The 13435-nt window shown below is 37.3% G+C and overlaps 1 protein-coding gene and 1 long non-coding RNA gene across 2 annotated transcripts in view; both read left to right on the top strand.

Moving 5' to 3' along the window:
* LOC310638646 overlaps positions 1-13435 on the top strand; it is a 302713-nt gene that overhangs the window by 249523 nt on the left and 39755 nt on the right. The gene's annotated exons all lie outside the window — the stretch shown is intronic.
* The window catches only part of PRELP (proline and arginine rich end leucine rich repeat protein), a 43849-nt gene continuing 38171 nt past the window's right edge, over positions 7758-13435 (top strand). The window contains exon 1 of the mRNA XM_083359870.1: positions 7758-7922. The gene's annotated coding sequence lies outside the window, so the exon portion shown is untranslated. The remainder of the gene's footprint in view (positions 7923-13435) is intronic.

The raw sequence follows: 13435 nt of genomic DNA, 5'->3' as shown, positions 1-13435 counted from the left end.
GTTCTTCCTTATCAGGTTTTATCTTATTAGGCTTTGTCTATTCGTAATAAGAATGCTATAGAAGTTGGAGCAAGCATTGTTGGCTATGAAGAAACAATTACAAAGTAATTATAAACATCATGGAACTGTATCTTCTGAATTCTGCTTTTCTGTAGCAGATAATTTTATCAATATTCATCTTTGTCAGTCTTCATTACCTTATTCTGCAAATTGGATGCCATTGGCATTCTTAACATCTCCATTTAAAACAGGTCTCCAAATGCTACCTTGTCATAATTCTAATATCCCTCAAAATTCCATATTGGCAAAGTGCAACTTGTTATTTCCATATTATTTTATCAGTATATATCAATGAATATAATAAACCTAATTACAGATAAGAATTTTAATCTAGCTAACAACTACTCACATTTTATTATGTGTGGCTAAACATTACCTGCTTTTGAATCTGTTTCCAGAGTATAAATATGTATACATGTTGTATACAACATGTATATCACATATTGTTTTTCTTTGTCAATCAAGTCAGGTGTATTTGCAGAATTGTTTGTTTATTTAAAGAATTTATAAGGTCACCTGCATCAACCTAGATAGTTAACAACACATAAAAAAATAAAGTAAGCACATTGCTAAGCACATTGACTTGTGCTTAGATTGTAAGCCGCCCTGAGTCTTCGGAGAAGGGCGGGATATAAATGGGATTTTTTTAAAAAGTAGAACAAATGCAAACAAAGACAGTATATGTGATTGTGGTAACCTTTTTGACAATTTTTTGACAGTTTCTGCATTCATGGTCCCTCATTCAGCATCTTATCGAGAGAAAGCTGTGAATTATCTAAATGTATTTTATCGCAAAAATGAACATACCATTTTATCGCAGGAATGAACATACCATTTTAATCAGGCATTTATTATCTTATTGATACTGGAATAACATTGTGTTTCTGATGAAAAATACGTCTGTGTCTGGTAATTTGCAATATCCTTTTCTGTAGCAAAAATCATGGTTCTACAGGCAGCCAATGGATTTCTACAGAACAATTTTTAACGATTATCTAAATTTAGAATATCTTGTTTATAAAACAATATAACGGATGATAAGAAAGCTCTAGGGGGTCTAGATGAACAAGGAAAAACCGAGAAAAAGCACACCCTAGTCAAGAGACCAGTCCAAACACAGTTGCAAACACAACTATTATGTGTGTGATAAAGTTTCACTGCAAGAATAATAACAGCTGTTTAATTTCTTGTTATATACTATATTGTGGATTTTCTAGATATATTTTATATATAGGTCTAGTTTTGTTGCTCATTTTTAATCCACTGATATATAAATCTGCCGAAGATGCACTAATTAAGTTTGCAAGGCCCAAAGCACAGAAAATTCAATGGATTTTGAACTGGGCATTCAAACTACTTGTTGTTATTTTGGACTGAGTGAAACATTCAGGAAAAGACAAACAGTTGAAACTAATTGCTGTGTTGATTATCAGCTTGCAACTGAAAGTTACCGGGCTACTGCAGAGCTATGATTTGAAAGGCAGCGGCTTGGTAAAAGAAAACTGGAGTGGACCTCTTTATCCTCAAGGAATCCTGCTTCAGCACTTTCTCAGCATTTTCTTCAGTGGGGGGAGGGCAGGGGAAGAAAGGGAAACACAACTATGCCCAACCCTCTCATTCTTGTCACTTCAAATTCTGAATGTTGAGAAGGAGATCTGAAAAGTGAAACTTTGAACTTGAAAAAGCAAACCTGCTTTTGATCTGCCAAATAGCCGTAAAACTGTTCTATTGAAATCCCTCACTTCATGGAAGATTTTAAGAACACCAAGACATGAATGCACACAGAATGTCTCCTAGAATTTCCTGCCCAGCCAACAGTGAAATGCAGTTAAAACCAAACTGAGATAAAATCTTTTGTCAACAGGATATCTAGATCCTTTCAGTCAAGATTCAGATCTGAGTATGGAATGGCAACTGCATTGGTCACACTTTTGAATGATTTCTGGCATGGTCAGGATGAGGGATGTCCATCCTTGACCTCTCAGTGGCTTTCAATAGTTCAACCATAGTATCCTTCAGTGGCCATGTCCAGAGTCTCCTAACAGAACTGGCATATATGATCTATATCTAAGGAGTTTCTCAATCATCCACGTCAAAGTTATCCCAAAGATGCTTTTTCATGAGGCAACTAGACTTTCTTGTTTCGCTTCTCAGCAGAGAAGCCATCTATATCAAAATTGAACAGCTGTCTCTCAACAGAGGGGGAGGCATCCAACATTGTCTATCTCCAGTTTACAACACAGTCCTTTCAACAGTTCCAAGCAGGTTCAACACCTATTTACACCACTCAGGTGAACCTGTAGACACAGATAAACTTCCAGGTAGCATTAATGACTCGGTAAAAGAATGCAAATGAACCACTGTCTGCAGAAGTATAAATCTTTCCATTCCCCACCATCCAATCATTGCTGAAGAAGCTTCTTGGATGAGAAGCAAAACGCCTTCAAAGAAAAACAAGAAAGCCCAGTTGCCTTGTGAAAAAGCATGTTTGGAACGTATATGATCTAATTTTCCAAAAGCCTTCCTAGACATGGTCTTTATGTGTTATTCATGGAGACGTATGACAAGGTTCCGACAGAAATAAAGCAGAACTCCGAGGCTTGCAATTCCTCAAAGAACATGTTTATTGATATAAAGTATCAGCACTTCAAAAGTGAAACCAAGTCTGAAGAGATGCATAACAATTCCCCAATACAAAGTTAAAAATGATGCATGCTCATTCTAAAGTTGACAACATCTTAGCCTAGTATTGGAATACTTTCCTTATATGCTTACAATTTGTTTAAATTAAGAATCTTGAATGATTGTAATAAGCAGTGGTAATGCCTAGCTTCTGACACCATAAATAATAAACAAACAAACAAACAAGTACATTGCATAGCAAAACCCATGCAAAGGAAGTCATATATCTTCTGCCTGTGTACATATATATTTATCTGTTATATATTTCTTTCTCACACACACACACACACACACACACACAGAGTATATGTGAGAAAGATAAAATGTTCATTTAACAAGACATCTGTTTAACCTCAAGATAAGAAGACATTTGATTTAATTATAAATAAGGAGGCATCTGCTTTAAGTCTAAGATAAGGACACATTTCTTTGTAAAGCTAATAAATTCCATTCCATTGATAATGAATGGCTAAATTTTTAAACTAAAAATCTATAAAAAGGAATCTGGAGAAGCAGCCTATTGAAGCCACTCAGGCAAAGTTATTTGACAACTTTGGATTGAAGAAATATATTTTCTTTGACCTTCACTGAAAGTCTGGGGGAGGTCCTTCTCTGGGGGCACCCCGGAGCTATGGAATCGGTTACCGGTTGAGCTCCGGATGGCGCCCGACCTTCGCTCCTTCCGTCACGATCTAAAGATATTTTTATTCGAACAAGCCGGCCTGGCCTGATGTGGGATGGGTGGGTTTTTTTATTGTTATCTTAATATTTGTATTTACTGTTTTTAGTTGGGCATATATTTAATCCCTTTTAACTTTTGTATCTCTGCTTTTTTATGCTTGCCCTGTTCACCGCCCTGAGTCCTTCGGGAGAAGGGCGGTATATAAATAAAATTATTATTATTATTATTATTTTATTGGAATTTCTGGCCTGGAAATAAACCAGGGAGGAGTTTGATTCTTCAGGCATTACAAACGAGTTCCATTCAGAGGTACACAACCTCATTTAGATGGACTGTTTCTGACATTAGTCCATCTCTGTATCCATAGTAATTCTTCCTTATTAGAATTTAGCTAACAGTCTACACACCCTGAAACAGAACCTCCACTACATCTCCTGTATGTCCCAGAATGAATATATATATCTAAATATAAGCCATATATTGATGATGATTGATGTAGATATTAAACAACTTATGGAAAGGTTTAAGCCCTGTAATACTTCATCTAGGCTACTTGAGGGATTAATGCTCTTCACACCAACTGAGCCAACCATATAGGAAAAAGGATAAAAAAAAGTAAACCCTCACTCAAGAATCTATATATCACAAACTGAATCCCAGCCTGCTGTCATCTCCGTGGAAGCTTTCACCAGCACACAATTTTTTATTTTATTTTATTTTTTTATTTTAATTCCATTTATATCCCGCCCTTCTCCAAAGACTCAGGGCGGCTTACAAGCTTAGCAGTAGCCTTCATTCTATGTCTATGCCTGCTTATTAGGGCTTTCACACACACCCGAAGCGGCATTACAAAGTCAGCTTAATTGCCCCCAACAATCTGGGTCCTCATTTTACCTACCTCGGAAGGATGGAAGGCTGAGTCAACCTTGAGCCTGGTGGGACTCGAACCTGCACTCATTGCAGGCAGCTGGTGTTACTTAAGGAGGCATTAGCCCACTGCTCCACCAAGGCTCTTATACCAACAATACCAACAGGAACCCAATCCTCAAGTGGCCAGGGTAACATAGAAAAAACTGTCCATTTCCTCAGGGTCCCACAAGTTAAAGGTGATTCCAGATAACCACACACAAGGAGGTATTTGTTATGTCAGCTAGATTTCAATTGGACTTGACCAACTAGTGTCCATATTTCCAAATGTGAGCATTTTTTTTCCTAGAAACTGAACAAATTCCTCAGAATGAACCAGCTGCAGATCTTGTGGTCTGGTTTTCTCCAAAAGGATGGAAAGTCTTAAACAGTTCACTAGGGCAGATGTCCATGGATGCAAGGAGCAATGAATTAGGGCCTCTTTGCTCACCTTACTGCCGTTGAAGAAACTGGAAGACTGGAAACCAGAATTGGCTTAAGATTTTGGAGGCAGAAAATGGAAATATTTATAGATAAAACTTCCATGAATTTTCAACTGTCTCTGAAAGAATACTGATAAACATAACTGATTTCTGAGAAAACAAATCAGTTGGATTTGCTCCAGGCAAAGAGGACACAGGCCTTACTTGTGCATTTTAGTTAAAGAATAATAATTGTTTGCTTCTTGCCTGATATGTTTTGTTGTTTCTAAGGAAAACATTTTGAAAAGCTACATGAGAAAACAAGTCATGTGCATCTGCAACATGCTGTCTTTTCTTTTCTGATGGTAGTTTTTTCCAAGACTGGGTGCATGTTGTTCTGTCTCTAATAGTAAAAGGATAAAAAGATAGGAAAGACACAGTGCTCTGAGCTGACCAATTCTGTACTTAAAAAACCAAATAACTTACAGGAGTATTTTGAACTGAGCCTTGTTGGACCAAGTAGATTTAGCTGGCATAAGCTCTGACAAAGAAATGTATCCGGAAGATTGTCACGGCTGGCCTCAGCAGGATGCTGAAAAAGGACATCAACCTCAAATGAGAAAGCAATGGATGCCAAGGGAAAGAAATCCTGTCGGACCGAAAGAAAAATCATCAAAGTTGACGTACATAAAGCTGCTGGAACATTACCACAGGAATGTTGTGCAGTTTCTTCAAAACAATGTGCCAAAAAGCTCATTAGGGGCAGGGAAAAAGAGAAGCGTCTCATTGAAACAGCTGCCACCTTACATGGAATCAGCTGCTCTGCACCACCAGCCAGTCCATGTTCTCCAAGGGCATTTAAGCATAGAAAAGAACATAACAGCTGAGGAACAGAAGAGAAATCCTGAAGCTTTCCTTCTTCATTCCTCTTCCTCCTCTTCCTCTTCCTCCTCCTCCACAAAAATAGTGAAATACCGCACTTTTAAAATGACAAAAAGGCCAATACATTTTTCAGCTGAGTTTGAGCTGCCTTCTTTTTCCTTAAAAAAAGGACGGATCCAGAAAATTAAATATAGTTAAATTTTATAGCTAGGTATTTCATAATTCATCTTCTATTATCTTACATTTTTTAGATTTAGATACAACTTTTTGATGTCTATCCAGCCGAAGCAAACATTTTCACAAGTCTGATAGCAACCTGAAATCTTTGCAAAACTGCAAGAGACTTTTGAAAAGAAAAAAAGAAAAAAATCACTGAACCATTTGTGTTTCAGGCACACATACATATATCCCAAGCTGCCATTTTTTTTCAGTTGGATGAAATAAATCAATGAATGAAATATAATAGTATTATACAATAAAAAAATGCCTTGTTGAAAATATCTTAGTCAACAAACAAGTAACAAATAGCTTAAAATGTTATAAATTGTGCAGGACTATGGTACGGCATTTGTTAACACTTAGTATTTAACATAGGCTTACAATTTGTTCCTTGTTAACTTTTATCTTGTTAGTTTACTGTACAATCCTAAATGTATTTAGGCAGAATTTAGGCTCTTTGATTTTAATAGATGTATTACCACATAAACATTCTGAGGATTAAACTCAATGGAACTTACTTTTAAGAATACACGCATGGGATAAAATTACTATTGTTTGGAGCATTAGGCTCAGATTTTTAAAAGACACACACTCACTTGTGATTCCAGGAACAGAGTTTATTTAAATTATAACTTTTGCAAAAGTTGGTGGTCTTAGTCTCTTGCAGGAGATCAAGCCACACCAATAATTTTAAAAAGCAGATATTTATACCCTTTCATGATGCTGGATTCCCCCCCCCACTATTGCACTCAAGCCCACCTGCTTACCCCCAATTAGCTAATCTGAAGCGCCGCCCTAAACAGTATAAATTTTGTTCATACCCTCCCAGGAAAAAGCCCCTCACACCTGTTGCAACTGTATCGTTTAACCATAACTTTTTGCTGGCATAAGCTCTATCTTTATTTTTGTGTTTCCTCTGCTTGCGGTTACGTCTAGCTTCCGTTGACCTATATGTACCACAACAGCTATCAAATTATCTCTGTCCATGATTGTGGTTTTTTTCTGGATTGGTCTCCCCTTTGATCATAACAGGTATTGATTTGAATTCAATATCTTAAACAGAAATGAATAATTTGATGAGGAAATTTCACTCATTCTACTTTAAAAACCTTTTTTAAAAAAGTGATACATACATTGTATTATGCTTTCTGTAACTTTCATCAAGAGGTATTGCCAGCCACTATACTTAGACCGTGGGATAGCCTTTTATTCTTAAACTATCAAATTTAGGGGAGATATGGGTGGTGTTTAATAACTGAGTTGGCATTAACAATGTTAATAATCATAGCATAAAAGAAGAACAGGGTAATACAATAGCAATTGCATTTAGAAAAATAAGATCCTTGCTATCTACTACCATTGATTCCCAAACCCACAAATCCTGCCAGGTATGTTGGGTTCCTATTTCCCTCTGTCTGTTTTGTACCAGGATTTGGATGCATTGTTTTATTGTAAAGTCAGGAGAGTTTATCACGCTAATAATAAATGTAAAATGCAAGGTAAATACAGGGCTTTTTTTCCTCATAGAACGCTCAGAACGGAGTTCCGGCACCTTTTTTGATGGAACCTTGTAGGGTAAGCAAGGCGGGTTGTATGACATGTGTGAGTTCCGGCACCTTTTTCTTTTACAAAAAAAGCACTGGGTAAATATATAAGTGTGGGTATGTATGTATAGATGTGCATAGGCACATGGGATTTGCTTAATGCTGGTGGGGAGCCCTCTTGCCTGGGCAGAAGGAAACGTTTTTCCTTACGATTCTCTCCACAGGCAATCAGGAGGACATGCATGTACTTTAAACGCTGAGGAGTTTGGCTGCCAAAGAAAGACGTTATTGTTATGATTTTCTCCTCCCTCCCTCGCTCCCACCCGCCCTCTCTAAGAGAAACTCCAAGGAACAAAAGCAGAGAAAACACACTCGGCTTGGAAGAGGCTCACATTTGTGTCAGGACTGGATCTGAGTGAGGAGGAGGAGGAGGAAGAAGGAGAAGGAGGAGCAGAAAAGGAGGGGAGGAAGAGCCTGGAAGTTAAAGCAAGCAAAGGCAGGCAGGAGGAAGGCAGGTGTCAACAGGTAAGCCTGGACTAAGTGACTTCTTTGGGAAATAACCACGTCTGGCAGGCACTGTTTCTTTCACCACCAGTCAAATGATGTTTCTCTCTCCACTTACCCTCTGCTATTTTGTAGAGTTTCATGTCTGATTCTTTGAAAGGCTGATTTTCTTACTCATAAAACTTCTGACAACCAGAAAGTCTTACTTGTGAAGTTTGTGATTGAAAAGCTGAAACTGTTTCCATGGGATTTAAGGATTCCCCCTTCCCCCCCTTTGTTTTGTTTTTGTTTTCCTGTGCATGTCAGTCTCATGCTTATGAACCCCACACAAAAGCAAGGTTTATTTTCAAAAGTTGCGTCATTAATAAAACTGATTTACAATAATAACTCTAGCAGATGGGATAAAGAGGGCAAGACTCCAAGTCTATGAATTCTACATTCTTAAGAAAGGAATGTCCAGTAGGTCAATATTGGAAAAAGGAGGAACTGCCGACTATAGAAGAATGGACTCTAAAAGTTTCTGACCTGGCGGAAATGGCTAAGATTTCGGCTTATTTGAAAGACCATTCGCAACAACGTTATATTATGGAATGGAAAAAGTGGATTGATTACATCCAGAACAAATATGGGACCAAAAAGTTTCATTTAGCATTTGTATAATTTGATGTGATATTAGTATTGCTTGTAGTCATTTTATATGAGCTAGAGTGCGATAGACTTAATAGTTTATTGTTGTTAACATATGGTTGTTTATGATTGTTTTTACCTTTATACCTTGTATTTAGCTCTGGGAAGTCGGGGAGGGGGGAGGGGGGAGGGGGGAAGGGGTGGGGGGAGGGATAGGGAGGGTTAGGAAGGGTTGGGTGGAGGGAGGGGGGGAGGGATTGTTAAAGATAAAATGTATTGTAAAACTTTTCAATAAAAAAAAGAAAGGAATGTCAAAGTGGTACTGATTAATTCTATTTGCATGACATTTAAAGTAGTTTTATCAGAGCTATATATCTGTTTGAAAGAAGAAAGTTTCAGAGTTCCTTTGAGTAGCCAAGGATGAAGATTTGCTTCTCTATAAAACAACATATTTGGAAAAAAAATCTTGTGATGTTTGCTTTCTCTCAAAACAAAAGAATATCCAGGTTTTTCATTTCTTAGACTAATTTTCCTTGTAACAAGAAACTGAAGTTTAGAAGAGGAGGAACCAAACAAACCTTTAAATACTCATAAACTAGGATCTTGGTTTTCAATAACACCCCCCCCTATTTTTCTAAACCTAAAGATGAGACTTAAAGGATTTAACTAACTGCAATTCATACTTTATCTGGAAGTCCTCTTAATTTGGAATTATTTACTTCTGAGTAAGTATGTGCAGAATTGTTCTGCTGCCTAGCAATATTAATGTATTTACTTGGAAGCAAGTCCCACTGGTTGTTGTATTTGTTATACTTAAATAAATAGAATCAAATTGCTCCCTAATATAAGTTTGAGCATATTAGACTTATAGCACAGCCCTAAATGAGGACCCAGATTGTTGGGGGCAATTAAGCTGACTTTGTAATAATGCCGCTTGGGGTGTGAGTCAAAGCCCTAATTAGCAGGCATATACATAGAATGAAGGCTACTGCTAAGCTTGTAAGCCGCCCTGAGTCTTCGGAGAAGGGCGGGATATAAATGGAATTAAAATAAAATTAAAAAAAATAAAAATAAATGTGTCTAACTTGGACATAAACTCCATTTAGTAAATTCAATTTTATTTCCAGTGACAGATTAATCTTTATTTCTTTATTAAATTTATATGCTACTCATCTCACTGTTAAAGTGACTCTTTTCAGGTTTATTGGATGATTGTTTGAATTTTAGGTATAACATATGTGTTGAATTTGGGCTTCCTTAGGGATATGCCCTTCCAAAGAACATTATGATTTAGCATTTCTTTGGACCAAACAACCTCTCATTACTTGTTCCTATAATGATTGGAGAATTGGGAAAGATGACATTCTCCAGAATTATTTCACAAGTCCTCAGATTTGCTCAGGAGCCTGGACATTACTTTCACTGGACCTTTATCCATTGCAGTGGAAGACAATCCCATCAAAACAGGTCCATGAAATATATCTTGCCATCACCCTTCTTGACGGGCAGGAGGTCTATTATTGATAGATTGAGGTCATGTGCTTTCCAAAAGAAAAACTGTTTTCCTGCAACATGTGTACCTTGTGCCTTGCTTTTCCAAGTGAATCTAGTAACTCATGTGATTTTGTGAGAAATTAAGAAATGTTGCTGAAGGGAAGGGCAGGAACATTTTCTTACACAGTAAAAACAAAAAGTTGGGGAAGGCAAGATAGATAAATGAGATTGAAATGTGAGAAGGACATAAGCAATTATGAGAACTCGTGCAGGCATTCACCTCCTGGGGAATTGGCTGGATTGAATTATAAACTGCACAAACAAACTGAACAAGTACACAGGTTAAACTGATCATGCTTTGAAATGTTCCATCATTTTTACAATACTCGTCCCAGCTTCTGCCAACCTAGCAGTTCGAAAGCACGTAAAAATGCAAGTAGAAAAATAGGGACCACTACGGTGGGAAGGTAACAGCCTTCCGTGCGCCTTTGGCGTCTAGTCATGCCAGCCACATGACCACGGAGACGTCCTTGGACAAGCGCTGGCTCTTCGGCTTTGAAACGGAAATGAGCACCGGCCCCTAGAGTCGGAAACGACTAGCACGCATGTGCGGGGGAACCTTTACCTTTACCTTTTATTGTAAGCAACAAAAACTGTAACTAAATTCCAAAGAGACCACTAGTACAAAAGCCAATCATGAGAATAAGGTGGATGGCTACATTATCAAAAGTTACCATGATAAGACTATATAGTTAATGGAATGCAGCTTTCTAATCCATCTCAACCTGGTCATACAAATGGTCACATAAAAAGGCTCTATTTCTTATCCCAAGTTATGCGAGATAGAAATTGTGTTGAACTCCTTTATAAGGCTCTAGGCAGATCACTAAAAATTATGTACACGAACTGCTTCAGTGTAGATAAATTGAGGAGACGTATATATTCTGGGAGATATGTGCTCTTTAGGATATGTTAGTCAGCTTTCCTTAGGAGGTTGATAGCCTTGGTTAGCACTTCCCAGGCCTGAAATACACAAGTATAAACTTTAGCCTTCAGAGGTTCTAATGGAAATGGTTCATGGCTGTGGAAAGCTGTAAACTGGACTGTGGTTCCTGAGCTTTGTGACATGTTTTAAATGGGGGAAAGATCTTTTCTTCAGGATTCTTACACTCCCAATTATGCATTTTATATTTGCAGCTCCAAAGAGCAGGAAATTCCATTGGAAAATTATGTTCTCAAGGGAAATAGCTAGAAGACTGGGCAGTGTTAATTCTTTATAATATGAAACTGGATGGGGAAGAGACAACTTACAATTCTTACAGCTTTTCATCCTGTTTTTGTGTTATTTGGCCAAGAACTGTAAATGAACCCCATAAATGCATAATCATGCTATTGTTTTTGAAATCTGGATTTAGGCATTTGGAAACATAAAATTAGATATAAAGGGGCAAGTATTAACAAAGAGGAGGTTCTCCCCTGGTATATTGCAGTATCACAGAAATTAACAGACTAGTTGGTCCCAAATGCTTTCTACACTGGACACACCCTATCTGTGCACAGTGCCTTCCTTAAAGAAGAAAGGCTGAGGCTTCTTTCTTAAGTCAGCCCACACATTAATTTGGACTGGTTAATAATATAATGGTACTAGCCCAATGCAGGCACTTTGCTGCTTGGCTTTTTGAATTTGCTGGTCTATGGGGAGAGAAGATCTTTCAGCATTGCCTCTTTTTCTGCATTTGAAAACAAAGCTGAACATCTGGTGCTATTGTGAAGTCCATATGGCCCTCAGTGCTCTGTTATCGCTGTAGCACAAAATGGGGAGTGCAACCAGACAACCCACTAAATTCACCAGCTAAAGTTTTGGATGGATGTTTTTTTTCCTTCAAATAGAAATGGATTACTAATATTGACTACCACATGTGGATTGTAAGCCTTTACTTTGGCTCTTTAGAATGTTTAGTTCCTACTTAGCCTGTTCTGTTGATGTTTTTAACTCCAATTTATTTTGTTTTAATAGCAAAAAAAAAAAGATTTTGACTCGTATAAACACTGGCAAGCAGAGGAAGTATGAAAACAAATAGTCAAGACTTAAACATTTGGTTAGAATCCAGAATATGTACTGATAGAAGAAACAAAATTCCCAGTTTTTTATTACTATGAGCTTTGGCCCAATATGGAGAACTAACCTATTTGTCCAAGACTACTGCCTATGAAATATACTTCATCAACATTTGAAAAACCAGGGATTGACCTAGTCAGACAGCAATCCCTTCACCAATAAAGGCCACTGACAGTCTTCTTCTCCAATCTTATGTACAACTGGGTCTTTGGTTGCAAATCAGGCAATGGGCAAATGCTGAAGCCAAAAGAGACTGATGCTCATATGTATAGCATATCTTTGCATGCAAAAATCCCATGTTCAATTCCTGACATTTACAGGTAGGATTGGGAAATGCTCCAAGTTCATACCCAGACTCAGAACTATGGCCCATCAGAGCAAACAATACTGAGTTAGGTAAAGGGACTGATGTTCTATCAGAGAATAATTTGGATTTATGTATTCACTTATCTATGCAGCATCTTTCTGAGCCATGTTTCTGAGCTAGCTAGAGTCATGGGGTTCATGGGGGGAAATCCTTGGGAATTTTCTTTCACTTCTCTGAGAAGGAAGTGATTGGCTTTTGTATGAAATTCCTGTATAATTAGACCAACTTGTGCTTATAGATGTGGGTCTGCTGCCACATGTTGTTAGCTTTAAACTTCTATTTTTTAAGCAAAATTGTCAGAGTATTACTTTATTTATCTTATTAAATGTATGAGGTAGCCCATGTCAAAGATATAGAGAATAAGAAGGTCTTCATCCAATACTCTGTCCAGTGATTCATTACTATTTAATTAAAGCATATTATATGGATATCTATGGAGATTCTCAGTCATCCAGGTCATGGTTGTCCCAAATGTTCTTTTTAATAGGCAGTTGGACTTTGTTTTTCCTTGAAGATGTTTCACTTCTCATCCAAAAAGTTTCTTCAGTTCTTGCATGAGAAGTGAAATTTCAAGGAAAAACAAAGTCCAGTTGCCTTTTGAAAAAACACCTTTTCCATAAGAAAATTGAATTTAGAAGCAAGGTATTAGTTTAGAAGAGGAACATTATTTGGAAAACACTATAGAATTGCTCTATGAAGGAAATGGATAAAATAAATAAACTACTTTCAACCATTTTTTAGTTGGATATTAGAAGTTAGCCAGGACCTTTACAAATCTGGGCTGATAACTCTGGATTTTTGGATAATTGTTTGGAAGTGAGATTGAAAGACAGAAGTGGATAATATTTTTCTTTCTTCCTTTCTTCCCCCATTTGGGGGAGCTTATTGGAGTATAGACACTACAGATAAAGATCACCATAACTATTT

This window comes from Vipera ursinii (assembly GCF_947247035.1).
Source record: "Vipera ursinii genome assembly, chromosome: 3".
NCBI classification, from domain to species: Eukaryota; Metazoa; Chordata; class Lepidosauria; order Squamata; family Viperidae; genus Vipera; species Vipera ursinii.
Note: the sequence above shows the minus strand (reverse complement) of the source record. Positions and strands in the feature narration are given on the sequence as shown.